Here is a 7,346-nt window from a genome sequence, read left to right as displayed (position 1 = left end):
TCAAACTGTGAGCCTTTCACCATTCAGTTGCTTCTTTTGGGATATTTGGTCCCAGCAAGGAGAAAAGCAACTGACTCCGATACCTCAAAAGAGAGCTCCTTAAAAAAAAAAAAAACAACACTTTGAGCAAAGAGATGTTGTGGCTCCCTCCTCCAGCGAAAACTTGCCAGAATGACAGTGGAGAAGGGTGAGAGGGGGGAATCTCTTGTTTCAGGAAAATTACAGACACTTGACATCTACCTGGTCAGTCTCTCACCCTGCCCTCTGGAGGAGGGGAGACTCCCTGATATCAGCCCACTGAAGCAACATGAGAGGATGCACCTTGGAGAGCCACTGGGCTGGACACTAACCAGCACATGCCTGCGCTCACAGGTCCTCTTTAACAGTAGCTTCTGCTTTCCCAGGGTCACTGGTGGTTAATCTTGTCTATCAGCTTGACTGGATCTGGAATCAAATAAAAGGCAAGACAGTGGCTTTCTGGATACTTCTATGAATCCCGCCCCAAATGTCAGTGGCACCTTTCAGAGGCAGTACAGATAAAGGAGATGGGAAAACACATGAATGTGCATGCACACAAATACACACACACACACACACACACACAACACACACACCATGAATAAAATGATGCTGTGGATATGGCTCAGTAGTAGAGCACTAGCCTAGCATGTGCAAGGCCCTGGGATCCTTTCCCAACTCCATGAATACATAAAACTACATAACTACTATCCAAAGCTCCTTTGTCCTTTGTATGGCTGTGGTCACATTCCTGTCCTTTCTACCTCAATTTTCCTATGACAAAATATGACAAATCATACCCATCTCCTGAGGACATGATAATATATTTATACATTTATGTATACACACACACAAGCACATGCACACACACACACACACACACACACACACACACACAAAATCACACACACTAAGAACCAAAGAAAAAGAGGCTACTAATGTGAGGTATGGCATGGAAGGAGTTGGAGGGAGGGGACTTAGGAAGGACAGGAGGGAGAAAAGGAAAGGGGGAAAGAGACGTAATTACATTTTAGTTAAAACAAGTAAGTAAATAATTAGACTATTAAAAAATAAATGGCACTGGCCATACAAAGCACTTCTATGCTCAATGCCTGGCCCTGGCTTCAGGTGAGAGCCATGAACAATGAGAACACAGTGGGCACCCCCACTACCTCCATCTCCACAGCAACTCCTTTCTAGATCCCTCCACAGGGTAGTGAAATGTGAGAAGAGACCGAAGTTCGAGTCCCTCCAGTTTATCCTAAAAATAGTCAGTGCTTCTCTGCTCATTCTACAAACTCAGCAAGTTGCATCTAAGGGAACTAGGGGATTGTGAAAGGCGATCTTTCTAAACTGGGGTCAAATGTTCTTTACCCAAAAGGAACTCACAAGGGTGCGGGGCTGGTCTAGCGAGAGGTCTTCCCACCAAGCCCAGTCCCGATCCCGCCCCCCACAAAGCAGCAGGACATTTGGGACAACATGCTTGCCACAAAGGATGACTGTGTCTCTCACATTTGTTCATTCAACTCAAACTGTCTAGAAGCACTGACTGAAAACTGCAGCTCCAACATTGGCAGAGGCAGAGGATGCATAAATGGAAGAGTTCTCTTGGCCAGGCTATAGACCAAGTCCTCATGACGGCGGTGGCAGTGGCGGTGATGATGATGGTGATGGTGATGGTGAGGATAACATTTGCTGAGCACTTCTGAGTTGCCACCACATTTTCAAAGCTGTACCTCCATTATTCACTCTTACCCTTAGCTTAAGTTAATAAAGTAAATATTTGTCCCCATTCTGAGATGGGGGGGCGGGGAGAAACAGTTACCAGAAGTGAAGTTACTCAGATGGAGTCTTCAGAAACTCTCTACCTAGACAGATTTCCACTGGATGCTGGTGCTGGATGTTAGGGGAGCATCTTGCCTGTAAAAAAGGTCTCTAGCTGTAATAAATGCAAAATGCTGTAACTCTCCTGTTGTTTTAATGGACTTTCTCAACTCCTAACTCACAGAGTTTCCTCTTCCTTGAAGTTCTTTCCTATCGATGTCTCTGTTTATACTTATCCCTCAAAATCAAACACATTTGGCCTTTCTCTTAAGAAAAGACAGCCCCTCCCAGGCCCATTTCTGTTCTTGCAATCCTTTTGACAAATTTACTCACCCACCCCTCTAGATCCTTAAATTCTACCAGCCAACAGTTCTGACTGATAGCATCTTTGGATTATTCTAATTAGCTACATTTTGACTTATTTTGATTGGCTGTACCTTTGGCTTATTCTGATTGGCAGCATAGGAGCCTGAGAGTGTCCTGCAGGAACTGTAAGCAACCACAGCCCCCAGGAAGGACAACCTGGGCTTCCTAAGATCTGCAAATAGACTGCACTAACTCTGAACGCAAGCTGTCCATCCTCCCCAGCACACTGCTGGATGACCCAACTGCCACCCAATGGGGACAAAAGCAGGAGTCATGTTATTGTTCTTTTATGAAACTTTGAGGGGAAAACCAATAGCTTCTATCACACATCTTCTATTCCCCACTTCCTACCTCCTCCAGCTTTTCTCTCTCATCCAGAGGAGAAAACATGTGTCTCTTAAAAAGCCTAGCCCCTTCAAAAGCACAAATCAGGTGGTGTTTATCTGAAATCTCCACTTTAGAAATCACTCACTGGTAAATCACCAACCAGGTGCCACAAAAGTGTGGGAGTTTTTTGTTTTGTTTTGTTTGTTGTTTTTAGAAACTTGGTTTGCATTTTTTTCTCTCCTGAACATTAATGGATACAGACCTGGAACAATGGTGTGAGACTTGGGAGGTGGTATTTGAGTTAAAACTAGAGGTGGACCGGAAGGCTGGAGCTACTCTGAAGGTATGGCTCCTTCCCACCCAGAATGCTTCTAAAAATGTATATCACAAAGTATGCACCTTGAGAAGGTCCTCCAAATGTAAAGAGTCCTCATGGTCAAAAGATGACCTGCCCTGCTCTTAGAGATCCTGATGGCTACTTAGTTATTCAAGGATCCAACACAAAGCAGTTAGTTTAGCTTTATTTTTCTTAATATGTTTATGGGCTCTGTGTGTGGTGTGTGTGTGTGTGTGTGTGTGTGTGTGTGTGTGTGTGTGTGTATTCAGATGTGTGGGGGCAAATACGTGTATGCAGGTACCAATGCATGTGCACACATGCATGCATGTTTATAGGGAGGCCCAAAGCTGATGTCAGGGATCTTCTTTAATTGCTCTCTATTTTATTATTGATACAGGTTCTGTAACTGAAGGCAGAACTGGCAGATTCCATCTATCTTAGCTCACCCAGGGATTCCCTGTCTCACCTTCTGAGTCCTGGAATCACAGGAAGAAACCACACTTGCCCAGCTTTTACAGGTGTTCTGGGGATACGAACTTTGGTCCTTATGCTTGTTCGGTAAGCACCTTGTCTACTAAGCCACTTCCCCAGCTCCTTGTTGACCTTATTTAAGTCCCTTTTCATAAACTTACATTGTAGCCAGCCTGTCAGGAACAAAGATATTTTTGTGTTCCTTGGTTTGGCTATCAGACTATTATTGAAACAATGAACCCTAAGAAACTGGAATTCCCCCTGGGAATCTCATGCTGGAGGAGGGGAAAGTCTAAAGCCTGGACCAGCCACGGGAGGAACCCGAAAGAGATTTCACAAACTGACAACGTGTTAGATCACCTTGCTGGAAAGACTGGAGCCCAGACAATGATGAACAGGACCACAAAGCCTGGACCAGCCACGGGAGGAACCCGAAAGAGATTTCACAAACTGACAACGTGTTAGATCACCTTGCTGGAAAGACTGGAGCCCAGACAATGATGAACAGGACCACAAAGCCTGGACCAGCCATGGGAGGAACCTGAAAGAGATTTCACAAACTGACAATGTGTCAGACCACCTTGCTGGAAAGCCTGGAGCCCAGACAATGATGAACAAACAGGACCACACCTTGACCAAGGCTGCTTGTACTCTGGCCCTCTACTTAAACCTCAACCTTACTTCAGGACCCCAAAGATAGACTTGGGAGAATCAATGGATCTCTTTGTCCCTCTTTCCAGTGTGACCACATCAAATAAATTTCCTCTTTCTGCTCTTCACTATTAACCTGGCTGCTTTGATCTGCATATTAGGAATGGGTGGCTAGGCCTGGTCCCTTGGAAACAGACTGTGATGCTAAGTCTGGAAACAGTATGAGTATGATGGAGCCATTGTCTCAGAGGCTTCCTAAAACTATCCAATAGAGCACTTTTTGCAGAGGCTTAAGAAAGGCCAACTGTGAGGTACAAGCCTGGTATCTGAGCTCGAGACAGACTTACACTCTTACAAGTCACAAAATGACCTCCAATGGTGACCCTCACATTTGGATCTACAGCCCTACTTCATCTAAGGAGCCTTCTCTGGGCAGCCCTTCCCATTCTGAACACCTCCAAGGCACCCTGATGAACAGCTGTCAATCATAGCCTTGTTCTAGAAAACAGTGTCTCGACAGCTTGCCAGCACACATTCCAGCCTGGTCCCTACACATCCTTCTTGTACAGACTCTGTCAGATAACATCTACTGCTGGACCCTCGGTTGTATGTGCTATGTTACTTACTGGAAGATGGAGGCCCCAAACACTTGTATTTGGTTCTTGTAGAAATAAAAAGTGACCACAGATGGTTTGGGTTCAGTGGGTAACAGCATTTGCTGAGTTTGAATTCCTAACACTCATGGAAAGGCCAAGTATGGCCATATGTGTCTGCAGCTCCAACACTGGCAGTGGACACAGGCAGATCTCAGGACCTCAATGACCAGCCACCCTAGACAAAACGATGATCTCCAGACTGGTGGGAGCCCAGTCTCAAGAGATAAGATGATAGCAATAGAGGAAGACACCTGAATATCCTCCTGGACTCTGCATGTGTGCTCACAAGTGTGTGTGTGTGTGTGTGTGTGTGTGTGTGTGTGAGAGAGAGAGAGAGAGAGAGAGAGAGAGAGAGAGAGAGAGAGAGAATAAAAGGGAAGGAGGGAGGAAGGAAGGAAGGAAGGAAGGAAGGAAGGAAGGAAGGAAGGAAGGAAGGAAGGAAGGAAATGCCATGACTATACCAGCATTTGGGAAACTGAGTCAGGAAGATCACAAGTTCAAGGCCTATTTAGAGCCCATAATGAGATCCTATCTTGGAGAGGAGAGGGAAGGAGGAGAAGTAAAGAGGAGAGAAGGAAAGGGGAGGGGAAGGGAAGAGAGGAAAGAAGAGATGCAGAGGGGAGGGGGAGATTATTGTGCTCCTCTTCCTCAGTTTTCAAAGCCAGAAATTGCTCATCAATAATTTCTCATGCTGCACCTCCACCCCATCTTCCCTGCTGACGTCTCCCACCCTGACCACAGGAAGTGTCTCTGTGTTTGTGATTAGACTGGGCCTTCATCAAGGTGCTTTTTACTACACAATGTCTTCACAGGGCCCAGGGACTCAGGTGTGGGCACTGTATCCAGACATTCCATCCTATACCCTTGCCCAATCCACTCTCCAATGGTTCCAAGACAGAGCCAATCATCCATCACTCAATGGAGCAAATTAAATAGCTAATGAATCAGCTCATGCAAGATTCTCACCAAGCCAGCCACACCCTGGCATGTGCAGTAGAGATTCACAGAAAGAGCAGATTTTGAAGACGTCAAGTCCTAGATTTGAGCCCCGGCTCTGCCCTTCACCTTGGGCAAATTGCTCAACATTTCTCAACCTCCGTTTCCTCGCCTGTGAATGCACATAGGGATGGTTTTCACCTCAGAGGGCTGTGGAGTTCTCATAGATCTAAACAAAAAACACACTTCTCATAAGACCCAACTACAGGAAATACAAGACCAGCCATGGCTGTTATCACCCGCTACTCATCCCCCACAGTGGTATGTGGGGTCAGAGCACGGGGAGATGTGTTTGCACTTCCTGAGGTGAGAACAATAGATTATAGAGCAAAATGAATTATGGAGATGTGGTTGCAACAAGAGTTCAGGAGCTTGGCTCCCATCAGCCACAGGCAGGAGTCTGAGGTCTCACTGGACCTAGAGAAGGGGACCCTGAAGTTAAATTATCCACCCAGGAGGCACAGACATGCAATGTCTCTAGATAAAGCTCCAGATGTAGCTTTTGGTGAATGTTTACAATCAGGTGGGCAAAATTTGTCCTCAGTTTTCTCATCCCTAAGATGGGAATAACAGTTATTAACTTTCCAGGGAGAGGCTAGGCCTCAGCAAGGCAAACTTTTCTGATGCTCCCAAAGCATCAAAGGTAGACATTGCCAGCTCCGTCTTATCGGTAAAGAAGTTGAAGCTGAGACCCAAAAATTTACTTCCTGTAAGTTCACAGGGCTGGTGTGGTGACAGTGATGCTGTCAACTATGGGAACAATGACAGTGGCCCCCTCGAGAGACTTGTGCCTCTGCCCTGGGCTTCGGTGTGGTCTAGTGGAATGATCCCTTTCTGTGGTCCTGCCCTGCCCCCGCCCCCTCCTCCTTCCACTGATTCTCCCCAACAGCCAGGGTAATCATGGCTTCTTCATCGCTTCTCTGCTTCTTGCATGGCCTCTTTTGTCCCCCAGAGTACTTTCCAAAGCCATCCCCACAGGCTTCAAGGCCATCCCAGGTCTGTTCTGCCCCTCTCTGATGCCCAGACCTACCCTGCCTTCTAATCCTCTCCCCTCTGGTCATTCCTGAAATGCACCCACAAACCTCAGGGGTTTGTCCCAGCTGCTCCTCATCCTGATCCCCTCAGCTGAATATCACAGGGCCCTTGTCCCTACTTGTTCACAATCCCTAGCCTGATACGACCTTCTCAATACGTCCTCCCCCTAAGCCTACTTCTATAAATAACTCATGTGACCAACTTTTTTTTTAAAGCAGGATCTCATGTAGCCCTGTCTGGTCTTGAACTTACAACATAACCAAGGATGATCTTGAACTTCTGATCCTCCTGCCTCTGTTTCTCATTTGCTGGGATTATGCATGTGCACAAATCCCACTGCGTTTACAGGGGGCTAGAGATTGAACTGGGGCTTCCCAAATGCTAGGCAAGCACTCTACCAACTGAGCTATAGCCTGGGCACCACCCCCAAGCCCACCCTGCAACCTTAATCTCCTTATGCTATTCCATTTCTCATCTAAATATGTACCCTCTGACCAATGAGGGTCTGGTGCCTCTGCTTATGGTCTCCGCTCCACCCACCCAGGAAAATGCAAGCCTCTTTCCTGCCTTCTTCGCTGCTGAGAGCAGAGCCAGCTCATAGCAGAGCTGACCCATGGCAGGGGCTCTCTGCACACTTGCAGCAGAAAGCAGAGATTATCTGGCTC

The sequence above is a fragment of the Peromyscus leucopus genome, chromosome 16_21 (genome assembly GCF_004664715.2).
Source record: "Peromyscus leucopus breed LL Stock chromosome 16_21, UCI_PerLeu_2.1, whole genome shotgun sequence".
NCBI lineage: Eukaryota > Metazoa > Chordata > Mammalia > Rodentia > Cricetidae > Peromyscus > Peromyscus leucopus.
Note: the sequence above shows the minus strand (reverse complement) of the source record.